General features: G+C 41.0%; 1 long non-coding RNA gene across 1 annotated transcript; it reads left to right on the plus strand.

Moving 5' to 3' along the window:
* The first annotated feature begins 1,740 nt into the window (after positions 1-1,740).
* Positions 1,741-13,648, plus strand: LOC122460516. Its single transcript, XR_006281873.1, has 3 exons — positions 1,741-1,915; positions 13,474-13,478; positions 13,637-13,648. It is a non-coding gene; the product is annotated as an uncharacterized LOC122460516 (long non-coding RNA).
* Positions 13,649-13,933: the final 285 nt, after the last annotated feature.

Raw genomic sequence — 13,933 nt, forward strand, 5'->3', positions numbered from 1 at the left:
GCAGAGTGAGGAGTTAGGCAGAGGGGTGGGAAATTCTTTTTTTGACGACTACATTTTATTTATGCTGCTATTCTACTATTCAGATCTGAAGGACACTTAGAATTAAAGGGTTTTCCTTCCATGTAATTCTCAAAATTTCAGTATGGGGGAGATTGGGAGAATAACTGAGTTCAGAGAGAAATTACAGTAGAATCTATCATCTAAGGGTTTGTCCAGGGTTTAAACTGGATTGATTTGACATGCATGATTTAACATAAAATATGCAAGCTGCATTAATAGTGTAGACATGGTATGGCTGTGCCCTGTTTCAATTTGCATCACTGTGTGCAAATGGTGTTGGCTTGCTGAATACTGAGAATGAGGTCTCTAGGTACCACTGTAATAAAAAATAATAGTAAGGAATTTACTCACTGCATTAAAAGTGTAAGCAGAGTCAGGATGAGCTTTACCCTGATATATGGTGGTGAGTTGTGGCAAGCTGTGGAAAAGAACTTCAGGGGCTGATCTCATTTGCATAGGCACACCCACCCCGCCTAGCATGAGCCCATAGCTGCCTAAATGGTCACTTTGGCTGCTGTGAGATCCCCAGTTTCTCTGTTATTGGGGCAAGAAGAATAAATTGTAATTATCCTGATTATGTGAATCAAGGACAGTGGAGCAGTACTTGGTCTTTTGTTATGATGGAGGGACTCCCCATCAACTAGTAGCACTCGCTAGGCAAGGGACATGGATTCCAAACTCAGTGAATTGAGAAAAGTTGGGGACAGGTATAACTTAGATAATATTTTTACTTCAGAGTCCAAGAGACAGACAAGGTTTTTATCTTAAGGCTAAAAGACCAAAAACATCAAGACACTTGATCATGGCCTTTGATAGGCCAAGAGACTACCGACACTTGATCTTAGCTATAAGGCTGAGAAGCGGAACATGGTATGGGGCCACTGGTGAGGGCCTTACATGCTAATTGCACTTCCTCCTCTTTCCATTGTGGAATATCAGAGCTAATTTTGATTCCATTAGGAGTCTAGTTACTGGCTGCTGAGCTGAATTCACTTTGGGCCAATGATGCACCAGCACTGAGGCTCCCCTACTACAGGTTGAAATCACAAAAGAGCTACACTTACTAAGAGCTGAAATCACTGAGTGTTGTGTTAAGTAGTGGGGGAGCCTGAAGATATATTGCGGAGCAGTTTGCGGGACAGCTGGCAGAGCAGAGTGGCTCTTGGAGCAGAGCAGAGGGCTTGTGGGATGGCTGGAGTGGCTCATGGGATAGCTGGCAGAGCAGAGCGGCTGGTGGAGCGGAGCAGTTTGTGGGATGGTTGGAGCAGCTCATGGGGCGCGGCTGGCAGAGAGGAGCGATTCATGGGACAGCTAGTGGGGCAGAGCAGAGCCTCATGGAGAGGTGGGGCAATTGGCTTTGGACCACGTAAGGTGCCCCTTAACCCCCTCCCCCCCATCTCCACCCAGGTTGGGAAGTAAAACTCTGCAGATAAACTTTCGAGCTCTGGTGCTGCACTGACCAGGGACAGAGAATTTTGGGTTGTTGGACTTTTGGGACTTTGGGCGACTTTGGGTCGCTGGACTCAAGAACCAAAGGGAAAGGACATGCCGCAAATTGCTTGGGGTGGGTTTTTTTGCTCATGGCTTGTGTTATGAATCCTGTTGGTGGTATTTCCCCAATATAATGCCACATTGTTTCTCTCTGTTATTAAAAGTCTTTTGCTACATTCAGCCTCTGTGCTTGCGAGAGGGGAAGTATTGCCTCTTGGAGGCGCCTAGCGGAGGTGGTATATATTTGTCCCAGGTCACTGGGTGGGGGCTCGAGCCAGTTTTGTATTGTGTATTGGAACGGAACCCCTTGATACTGAACCCAGCCCTTGTTGCTGACAACTCTGATGGGCAGAAGGGTTACAAAGTATAGAAATGAAACAAAAGTGCACTCTTCAGAGTGCTTGACCACTGATCAGTATGAGCTTTAAGAGCAAAGGACAAGCATACATGTCTTGCTACAGGAGGATATTGAATTGCCATAAAGGTGTCAAGCAAAGGTTAAGGAGCTGAAGAAGAATATATTCCTCAAGTGGGAGGCAAGAGAAATCCTAGGATGTTTTTCATGTGACAATCCATCCATCAATAAATATTGGAAGTCAAAAGGTCCTTCACATATAGTACCAAGTGTCAAGACTTTCCATCTCATTTTAAGAAAATTCTATAAATAGTAATTACACTGATTCTAATAAAATAGCAAACATTTGGCATTTGACTTCATAAATACTACATGTTGACAACAAAGGATAAAGAGCTATACAATACCCTTGCACGTGAAAAAGCATAAACAGAAATATATGCTAAGATATGTTGCAAGCTATCAGAGAATTCTGTTGCATGCTATCAAACCTAAGTGGAAAACAGATTATGTAATAGGTGTGGTCTAAAATAACAATGGAAGCATCAACAATACTGAAACACTGTCAGAGAAGTACCACTGAAACAAACTCATCCTCTACAACTAGGCTCTATAACCCTTGCATAAATTCTGTAAGCCTCACAAAAACTGATAGCTGTGTGCCAGATTAACAATACTAGATACAATATGAACCATCCATCGTTCTCCTGACAGAAGTCTGCATTACCCATGTGTTCTTACTTGTACTTTATTGGCTACTTATTTGCTGGATGTAATCCAGGTGGCAACCACAAGTAGAAATCTTTAATGTTTTTTTCATCAAAACATTTTTTACAAAATGTGACTTTTTGACAAAAATATTAATGGTTTCCAGAAACATTTCACACTGGTTGAAATTTTCCAGTTTTAAATGAAAATTTGATTTTTTTTTTTTTACCAAAAATGATGTTTAAACCCCTTCCCCACATTACTTTTCAGTTTTTAATTTAAAAAATGAAATTATTTTTCCCCAACAATTTTCATGAAAAACTGGCTCTTTTTTGACCAGCTCTAATTATATGTCTCCTGTCCTTCACCCTCCTGCATCACCTTCTTTTCTGTCTTAATTTATGGTGCCAGGACTGTCCCCGTGACAGAATAAATGAGGTTTGGCCAATCCACACAATTTTTTTGTTATAATCTCTCAAATTCACATAACATCTGCTGGTTTTGAGGAAGATTATATGGATTAAAAGATTTGCCAGCTGAGTCCTTTCACTGACAGCCCCCCATTTTATTCTTCCACAGGGGTATTTTGGATGACATGTGTTGATGGCTTTAGATTTTGAAAAAACTGCATTATTTTGATGAAGTTATTGAAATAATGAGAGTCTGAAGAATTATATTTCTCAGAGATGACTCTGGGATATGTAGAAATGCAATGGCTGGAAACCATTAATGGCACTAATATCTCCCCACTCCTCCTATCAGCCTTATCTGAAAGGCTGGCATTACAGTAAAGCATTTTTTAAAAACATCCAGCACTACTATGGGCAGGTACTTAGAAAATGGATGAAGTGTAATGTGACTTGAGGACTGTAATTAATTATTAACATCAATAAAGTTATTAATAAAGTGTGTTTGCTCTCATACCTTAGTGATCATTAAGGACAACTTCAACACGTGTCATCCTGATCTGAATACTTCACAATGAGGATTCAGGCATCTAATGTCCAAAAAGTACATTTCATTATCAGTCACAGAGCCTGGTTTTCCTTTCATTTGCAACAGTGTAAATCGGGTATTATTCCCTTGAAGTCAATGGAGTTAGACCTGTGTAAGACAAAGACTAATTAGTGCCATAATGTCAAAGGAAAACATAAGGACACAACTACCTCAAACATCTCAGGTTCTAACTCAGAAAAACTGCAGGACAATTTCCGCTAGGGGCACAATAGGGGCATAAGGGAGGGCACTGAGCATGGAAGGGAGAGCCCTTCTCGGGAAAATTCTGGTTGTACCCCTGGCTTCTACATAAATCTCTGGCCTGCAGAAAGGTGGGAATTCACCTTTTTCTGTGCAAACTACTTTCTCTGTAATCAGCAGGAACACTCTCTCCTGTCACTTCACACTCTTACAAAAGCCTTTTCCAGCATGCTTGTTTTGTAGCTGCTCCTTTAAATGTGGGAGAGAGAAGCAGGGTAGCCGTTAGGTGGCCATTTTGCTTCTGGCTGCTGTAGGTTACATCTTCCTCTCCTCCAGCTGATAAGTTTTATTTTTTTTAAATTTCTACTACATTTTCCCCTGGATTTTTCCCTTATTCTTATTTGTGAAGATGTGACACATCCTCTTGCCAATCAGCCAGTGCCTCCTGAGGACTAACCATATCCTTACACTAAGCCTGAGAAAATTCAGGCCAAAAGAAGGGATATATTTTTGCTTTTCTTTTTTAAAAGATAGACGGGAGGTTGGGTTTGGCAGGAACTGCCCTAGGACACCATAATAAAATAGCTTTAGACCTGTAAGTGGTTTTAAAGTCAATACTAAACTTTGAATCAATCTGCTGTATCCAGCTGGGGTTGTTGCTTTTATTTGATAACCATAAAGTTTTACTCAAGTTAGTTACATAAATCCCAAGAGGGGTCTCTATGGCTTTGGATACATGAAGTTGTTCAAAGGAGGGTTCATGAGAGAGGAATTTGCAGCTCTTGAAAGAGGGTGCTCTAGAGAAGCAAATGCCTGGATTTGTGTTCTCTCTCTCCCTCTCATACCCAGCACTCCTTGAGTTCCAAGTATGATATTCACAGTGTACTTTTTTTCCATGGTTGAGGTTAATTTACCTGAGGCTATGAAGCCTTTGCAATAACTAGGACAATCTAAATAAATCCCTAGGAACCTGAGCTCATTAATTACTTTTAAAACTCTATTAATTACAAGGGTGTTAGTTCTGATTTGCATGTGGTGTGAGGTCAGAACTGAGCCGTCTGATTCAAGGAAGTTTCCTGCCTCAGAAGTTGTTCAGTTCTTTAAGGGGATGGGAGGGTGATTCTAGATTAGGAAGTGGTGTTCTCAGTTCATGTATGATTGAATCACCAAGAAGTATTATGTAAATTAGGAAATTGTCTCTGTTTTGGTGAAATCTTAGTATTTACAGTCCAGACTTGGTTGGCAGCACATTTACAGAATACAGTGATGCTTTCTGACTGGCTATAGTTAATATTATAATGGTGTCTGTAAAAGCCAATAAATACAAAGGCTGGCAGAGTTGCTTATTCTTAGCTATAAATTACATTTAATTAAAAATAAAACATTTTGGCCTTGTGCTAAAAGTGCTTTGGGAGCTCTAGAAGTGCACCTTTTATTCAGTCTTAAAGCTTACATACAGAAAATTAGTATGTTAGAAATAAAAACCCTAGGGCTGCTGTGTGATGCTTCCAGGGGGTACCAGGGTTGTGAAGCACCTCATTTCTACCTGCCCTTAGTGTGAGGACACCTTGCTTTTGCCTCCTGGGAGCGAGGGGTACGGAAGTCCATGGGTAACACGAGCATTTGCTGCTAGGCCTACACTGTCTCTCTACAGGTTAGCAAAAGGCATGCTCCAATCTCCGAATGTCCCCCTGGAGTGTCCAATGCCTGATCCACTGACCGCTCATGTTATTCGCAGATTTGCTGCTCCCAAAGAAGCAGTACATCCAGCTCACCAGTTCAATCACTGCTCTACTTAACACACAGCACTTAGATATGTTTATAGTGAAATCCAATATAGGTTTATTTAATAAAGCACACAGATCAAGTAATAGCAAGTAGAAGCATTGGAAACATAATGATAACTTATAAAGTAAAATAGTAACACACATTCTAGAGCCTCAACTTAATTAACAAGATACTTTCATGTCTAAAGTGTTTCTCACCAGCGCTTTACTGCCATGCTGGCTGTGACCCTCTTTTCATGGGACAATCATACTGTCAGCTTCTCTCCTTGGTGAAGGATAAAATCTGGTCTCCTCTTTTTATTTTTTTTATACAGTTACAGACTATTGTCTTTTACCCCTGGAGGTCCTCTCTTCAGGAGCTCATCTTGGGGTTTCTTTGTCTTTGTAAATCCTCAGGCCCACACCTGGTTCAGGATATTTTTTTTACTGTCTATCTCCAAGGATGCCCATTATTCTATATGCTGTTTGAGTTAGTCCTGAGGCTCACCTCAATTCAGCTGACATGCTTTACTTCAACAGTTTTGGAACCTAATATGGGAGTTGTACTTTGTGTGCCTCATGTTCCTATTCTCCTTTGTGGGTCCAGGTTCACAAGTCAGATTGCATCATGGAAGTTGTAATATAGTGGTACACAAAAAGGGAGACCAATGTGCATCATGGAAGATGTAGTCTTGGCCCATAGAGGAGAATGAAAGCACAAGGCACTTGAACTATAACTCTCATCAAACATTGTGGCAGCATTTCCAAATAGAAATGTTTGATTTTTAAATTGAAATATGCCACCCAAGGCTAAGGGGCTGTTTGATTCTTCATCATCAAAAGTATGATGGAAAATGTCACTGAAAAGTTTTGATTTCACTGAAATTTTCCATGGAGGGGAAAATCCATTGTCTAACCATCTCTAAAAACCCTAAGGAGGAGCTCTAGCATGCACTGTACCTATTTTACAGTCTAGTAGTTAGTGCAGAGGACTGGGAAATACAACCCACAACCCCCATCTCTCTCACTGACTGACTGTGCAACTTTGGGGTGAATCTCTTAAACTTTTTGTGCCTCAGTTTCTTCATCTGTAAATGGTTATAATAATTCCTATCTCAGAGGAGTGCTGAAAGGTTTATGTAATTAATGTTCTTAAAGTACTTTGATATCTCTGGATGAAAAGTGCTATAAAAGTGCAAATGTGTTAAAATCAGACCATATTTTAGCACTAGCTAAAGTCAAATGGATCAAAAAGTCAATTGCATATTAATTTAAAATTCAATGTACATTGTATCAAAACTCATTTATGGACATGTAGAACACAATTTTAAATGAAAATACCCCTAGCGTGTTCTCTATGAAAATATAGAATGTTGGCTGACATGGCTTTTATGAAATATTCTCAGATAATAATGCTGCAGTTTGCTATAAAGGGTGAAGTCAGTAACTGCTGTAAGAATTTCTTGAATAGATGTTAAATTTTTGCTGTGTGCTCCATTTCCGTCCACAGAGAGAATGCTGAAATCCTCACTTTATCTCTCTAAAGTTGATAACCTTAATACCAATTGATGTCTGATGCTTGGTAAAATTATTTCCCAGGATTACTGTGATTTCTAAACATAGTAACTTGCTTTTCCATCATTATCATATCATACCTACAACTCTTGTCCATAATTTTCCCTGGTGTGCATGAAACCCCACACCATTTATTGCTCTTATTGATGCACATCTGGTTAGGCTTGCCAAAAATGAATTATTTTCAGTGTAAAAAAAGAGAGCCTTTCTTGCCTTCTTTACAGTCCACTTCCTTATGCAGTATTGATTACTATTATTCTTTGAGAAATATTTCCTCATCCTCAAGATCATATTTTTTCCAGCTCACTGTGGATAATTTTGACGTGCTAAAACCACGGATTCTTTGAAGGGCCAGCATTCATGTCTGTGGTTAATGGTTAATTTATTTTTGAGGAAATAGATGTCTTTTGGTTCCTATTAATATTATAAACACAGTCTTTATTTCTGATTACAACCATAATCTTTTCTTTGCCATCTTTTTACCATCACTATTAAATATTCTTTTTTAAAAAAATTATTTCCTGAAAATGTAAAGGTGATACAGCTTCTCATTCATAATGTCTAAAAAGGTTGATATTGTGGCTTTATACTGTATATTACATTAAAAATAGTACATTAAAAGAACATGATCAAAGTTGCAAAGTCAAGCACTCAAAAGGTAGGAGATGCCAAAATTAAGGTTGCCTGTGCAGTCTTGTACATATCTACTATGATAGTCTTTAATTACATGATCATATAGTATTTTTCCCATAGAATCTGTGCTTCATTAAGTGCACACTTAGTAAACAGCTAGAGAGTATTAGAGCTGGTCAGGAATTTTCTGATGGATTTTTTTTTAATCTGAAAAATGCTGAGTTGTTGAAACCAAAACTGTTTGCAGATATGTGTTGGCTTTGACAAAACTTTAATCAGGAAAGGTTCTCAGGTTCAGGATGGAATGTCTGGTCAAAACTGGGGTGTGAGGGAGGTGAGGGGGTGAGGAGAGGGAAAGGGGCATGCATCTTAGCCTGAGTTCCCATATCTATGTCTACACTACAGCTTATGTCGGTGGAACTTATGTTGCTCAGGGGTGAATGTTTTTTTTTTCAATATCTTCATAAATGATCTGGAGGATGGTGTGGATTGCACTCTCAGCAAATTTGCGGATGATACTAAACTGGGAGGAGTGGTAGATACGCTGGAGGGGAGGGATAGGATACAGAAGGACCTAGACAAATTGGAGGATTGGGCCAAAAGAAATCTAATGAGGTTCAATAAGGATAAGTGCAGGGTCCTGCACTTAGGATGGAAGAATCCAATGCACCGCTACAGACTAGGGACCGAATGGCTCGGCAGCAGTTCTGCGGAAAAGGACCTAGGGGTGACAGTGGACGAGAAGCTGGATATGAGTCAGCAGTGTGCCCTTGTTGCCAAGAAGGCCAATGGCATTTTGGGATGTATAAGTAGGGGCATAGCGAGCAGATCGAGGGACGTGATCGTTCCCCTCTATTCGACACTGGTGAGGCCTCATCTGGAGTACTGTGTCCAGTTTTGGGCCCCACACTACAGGAAGGATGTGGATAAATTGGAAAGAGTACAACGAAGGGCAACGAAAATGATTAGGGGTCTAGAGCACATGACTTATGAGGAGAGGCTGAGGGAGCTGGGATTGTTTAGTCTGCAGAAGAGAAGAATGAGGGGGGATTTGATAGCTGCTTTCAACTACCTGAAAGGGGGTTTCAAAGAGGATGGCTCTAGACTGTTCTCAATGGTAGCAGATGACAGAACGAGGAGTAATGGTCTCAAGTTGCAATGGGGGAGGTTTAGATTGGATATTAGGAAAAACTTTTTCACTAAGAGGGTGGTGAAACACTGGAATGCGTTACCTAGGGAGGTGGTAGAATCTCCTTCCTTAGAGGTTTTTAAGGTCAGGCTTGACAAAGCCCTGGCTGGGATGATTTAACTGGGACTTGGTCCTGCTTTGAGCAGGGGGTTGGACTAGATGACCTTCTGGGGTCCCTTCCAACCCTGATATTCTATATTCTATGAATAAACCACCCTCAGAGCAACATAAGTTACACCAACCTAAACGCCAATGTGGACAGCGCTATGTTGGCAGGAGAGCTTCTCCCGCTAACATAGCTTCTGCTGCTCATGGAGGTGGTTTTATTATGCTGATGGGAGAGCTCTCCCATTGGCATAGAGCGTCTTCACCAGATCTGTGGTAGTGGCGCAGCTGCTCCGCTGCAGCACTGTACATTTAGACATGCACACAGATTCAAGTCCCTGCATTGCCTGGAGCTGAGCGAGGCTACAATCCTGGCTCTTCCACATCCTGAGGGAGTGCCCTAATCACTGGGCAACTGGCTCTTTTGTCTCTCTCTGTCTCTGTCTCGCTCTGTCATAAAATATTTTTGAGAGGTCTGAATTTTGTTCCAATGCAGAACGAAAATTAATGTCAAAACCTCAGTTTTTTCCAAAATGGAATTCTAGTTTTCAAGCCGCCCTTATTCAGTATTTTGTTTTTTCTTAATGACAGGTTTCAGAGTAGCAGCTGTGTTAGTCTGTATTCACAAAAAGAAAAGGAGTACTTGTGGCACCTTAGAGACTAACAAATTTATTAGAGCATAAGCTTTCGTGAGCTACAGCTAAAGTGAGCTACAGCTAAAGTGAGCTGTAGCTCACGAAAGCTTATGCTCTAATAAATTTGTTAGTCTCTAAGGTGCCACAAGTACTCCTTTTCTTTTTGTTTTTTCTTGTCATTGTTCAATGTGTGGTTTCTTGCCCCATTTACTGAACACTGTGTCAGTCCTGCTGAGAAGACAGTTATTAATTTCCACATGGACTTACCACTATAAGAGCTAGTTTTTATTATTTATTTTAGTATGAATGTTTCATAGGCATTAACTAATTTATATTCACAGTCCTGCTGTGAGCTGAGTGGTATTATCCTCACTCTACAGATGGGGAACTGAGGCTGAGAGAGATGGAGGTCAAAATCAGCCACTAATCATGGTGCTTAATTTGAGACATGTAGGACCTTATTTTTCAGAATTTTGGCATTCTACAGTACTTCACGTATTCAAGCCCAACTCTTACTAACTTCAGTTGCATCTGTGAGTGCTCAGGACTTCTGCAAATCCCCCAGGATCTCAAGTTAGGCACCTAGAAAATGAGAAACATATAATTTGTTACCACCTGGGAAAAGCTTATTTTAAGTGACTTGCTTAGAATCACATAGGAATTCTTTGACAGAGGCAGGGATAGGATCTACCTATCTACGGCAGCATTCAACTGCCTTAACCGCAAGCCCATCCTTTGTTTTCCTGCAACCCCTGCTTCATTCACCACACACCTTCCAACATCTGCAATAAATTTCATGAGTTCCTACACGCAACATGTCCCTTCACACTCCTGCTCCACCCATTGCACAGGTTCACACTGTGCACTGAGTGAGGCAGAGGTCCTGTGGAAAAAGTAGTATGTGACCATGTAATCAAAGACTGTTTCTTAATGCATACAGACAGGCAATGTTAGTTCTGGCATTTAGGAACTTTTGAGTGCTTGATTTTGTAATGGTAATCAAGTTGGCTTTTTTAAAAGAAACATTGCTTTTTAAAATAAACTAGGAAATTACACACAAACACACACAGCATCACTGAAAAATAAGAAATGCCATTATATAGCATCATATTAAAGAACCATGTGGGTGTCAGCAAGATTGGAACCTTTGTATGCATCACACAGTCCTCTGCCAGTTGACTTCTGCTAATGGAGTAACTGTTAGCAGTAGAATAACAGAAGTGTAGGACTGGAAGGGACCTCGGAAAGTCAACTAGTCTAGTCACCTGCACTCGGAGCAGGACTATGTAATAACTAATAACTGTAATAACAAACAGGTTTTTGTCTAACCTGGTCTTTAAAACTTCCAATGACGGAGATCCCACAACCTCCTTAGGCATATTGTTCCAGTGCTTAACCATCCTGACAGTTAGGAAGTTTTTCCTAATGTCCAACTCAAACCTCCTTTTGCTGCTTTTTAAGCCATTGTTTCTTGTCCTATCATCAGAAGTTAATGAGAACAGTAACTTTATCCTTTATCTGGACCAGCATTAGAGGAATGCAACACTTTCCAAGTGGGTTTCACAGATATTGGCTGACAGCAGAGGAATGTTAATGCTCAGGAATTCTGGGTTCCACTCCAGGCTCTTGAGGGGCATATGTTTTAGTGTGCACAGACTCTTCTGCCTGTTCTACTTCAAGCTTGACCCCTTCTGCCCATCCCCTCCAAACTGTCCCAGTTTCAACCCCTCAGGTTTCTTGTCCTAAGTCCCAGTCTCCTTTCCTAGTGAGTTGGGGTCTCCCCAGCTCCCAGTCCCTTTGCCCAACCAGACCAAGTACCCACCCTACTGTTCCTCATCCAGTCTTTCTCTTCTTTCCCCGTCCTTCAGTTGCACCCCAACACACATTCTCCAGTCCCATTAGGTTCCAGTCTTGGTTATCCTCCTGGGCTGCTAGTCCAATCTAATTCCCTGTACCCCCAATCTCCTTGCCCAGACAGTCCCATCTCTCCTGCTGCTCACTGGCTCCTCATAAGAACTGCCTCCCCCCGTCCATCTCTGTTTCCCTAAATCCTACCATTTCTAATTTTCTTGCCCAGCCAGTCTCATTCTCCCCACCTGGCTCCCCATTCAATCCCACTTCTCCCCTCTCCCTGCCACTGGCTCTCTGTCCACTATCACTCCCTTTTCCCTCCATGTCTCTGGCCCACCCAGTCTCAGTCTCTTCCCACCCCAAACTCCTGTCCCACTTTTGCTTTCTCTACCATCTCCCAGCCTCTTTTCCCATTGGTCTGTCTCTTGACCCCTCTGCATTTGAATCAGGCAGTTTCCGCCTCCATATTGCCTGGGTCCAGCAATGGGGGAAGCATATAGATCACAGGAGAGAAAGTATTCCTGCATTCAGTTACAGCTCCCACCCTTGGCCTGCAGCAGATCAGAGCAGCCATTGCAGAGAAAGTCCTGCCTAGCTCCAGGCTGGAACATGTTCAGTGTGGATGGAATCTTTGTGGAATTTAGCTCCTAAATACTAATGAGTCTCTACTGATTATGCATGAACTGCCATTTTTCAAAGGTCAAATTTGGGAAGATTTTTGCAAGAATGGCAAAAGGCATATTGCTCACATAAAGGCCATCCAACTGCCAAATTTCAAATTCCTGCTCCTAAGTACAGGGATGCTAGAGCTTTTCAAAGAAAAGGTTCCCAGAAATTTTTAAAATGGAGAAAATGCTCTCCTGGAATCAATTACCTATTGATTTCAGAATGTGAATGTCCCTGGTTTTTAAATCAACACTGAAAAAGTTCTTCTGACTTGCTGTTGGACACAAAGCTCAGAAAAAAAAAAAGGTTAAAAAAATCAGACAACTTCATGGGGCGGAGGGAGAGAATCTTCAGATCAAGGAATAAAACTAACAAATCAAGAAATAGTTTAGATTCTTTCACCTGTTTTAGATCATCATTTAGACATAGAAGGCCAAAAAGTAGATGGGGAAACACCAAATTCCAGACACTTCAGCAGGTGCCTTAAAAGAGCCAAATGTTCCAATGTTAGTATTTTATATAATCATGATGCATGATGACACTCTGGAGAAGGATACTCAGTGTTTCTCTCACTCAGCTGCCCAGGCCTCTCTGGCACATTCACACACAGCACTCTGAATGATGTAGGTCAAGGCCTAAAAGGTATCTACAGTTTTCAAGTTACATTTTAAACAGGCTTCTGTTGATTAGCTGTGCATCCTTTGATGTCTCTGTTCCATTTTATAGAATGATTTGAAAAAAGTTAAAACATTCTTAAATATTTGGAAAAGGCATTGGGGGATAAATGTTTGGCACCACATACCTAGGTCGAAAATGTAAAAGAAAATTTTATTTACATGATGGTGGCTTTATTTTTTAACAGTGCTGATGAAACATGCCAGATTAATAGAACTCTGGAAATTCAAGTCCTCTGTTTTTCTAACAGAGATGTTTGTCACTCTGCCCCAGCAGTATAACTGAATGGTGATTCACCATTGGAACAAACTGACAAGGGAAGTGGTGTATTCTCCCTGATGTCTTCAAATCAAGACTGGATTCCTTTTCTGAAGATATGCTTTAGTTAAACTAAAGTTATTGCAGTCAGTAAAATGTAAATGGGGCTTGTCTATGTGAACAAGACAAACTAGTGACAAATTAGTGGAGTGTGAATCTATCCTGCACTAGCTTGCTGAACATGAATTGTCCGTGTGAACCCTGCTGATGTGCAATAATAGTTTTGTTCATCAGGCTCCACCCAGACAGTTCCTGTGCAGCAACTACTGTGGGGTAGATTCACACCTCAGCTTGCCACTAACTAAATGCTCATATAGACAAACCCTGGGTGACATTTAATGGCTTGTTCTAGACAGGGGGTCAGACTGGATGATCTAATGGTCCCTTCTGGCCTTTAACTCTGAATTATGAGCTGGAAGGTCATACCACCTACATTTGTTTAAAAAGATGCCACGTGCGAGTGGTGGCTTTTCTGAGGTGGATCCTTATGCACTGAGTGGACTTTATCCACCAACTAATTTTATCTGTTTATTGCAACTGCCATCAGATGATTACTGGTCACTATTGATGCAGTCTAAAGATGAGCAAGTGATTTAGAAGTGAAAGGCTCAGTATCACATTATTAAAACATTAGCCTCTCATGTCTCAAAGTACATTCTTATGTTTAGTTTTAGGGAATGTGAGACATAGTCACACTCAAAGCTGAGAA

The sequence above is a fragment of the Dermochelys coriacea genome, chromosome 6 (assembly GCF_009764565.3).
Source record: "Dermochelys coriacea isolate rDerCor1 chromosome 6, rDerCor1.pri.v4, whole genome shotgun sequence".
Classification (NCBI taxonomy): Eukaryota; Metazoa; Chordata; order Testudines; family Dermochelyidae; genus Dermochelys; species Dermochelys coriacea.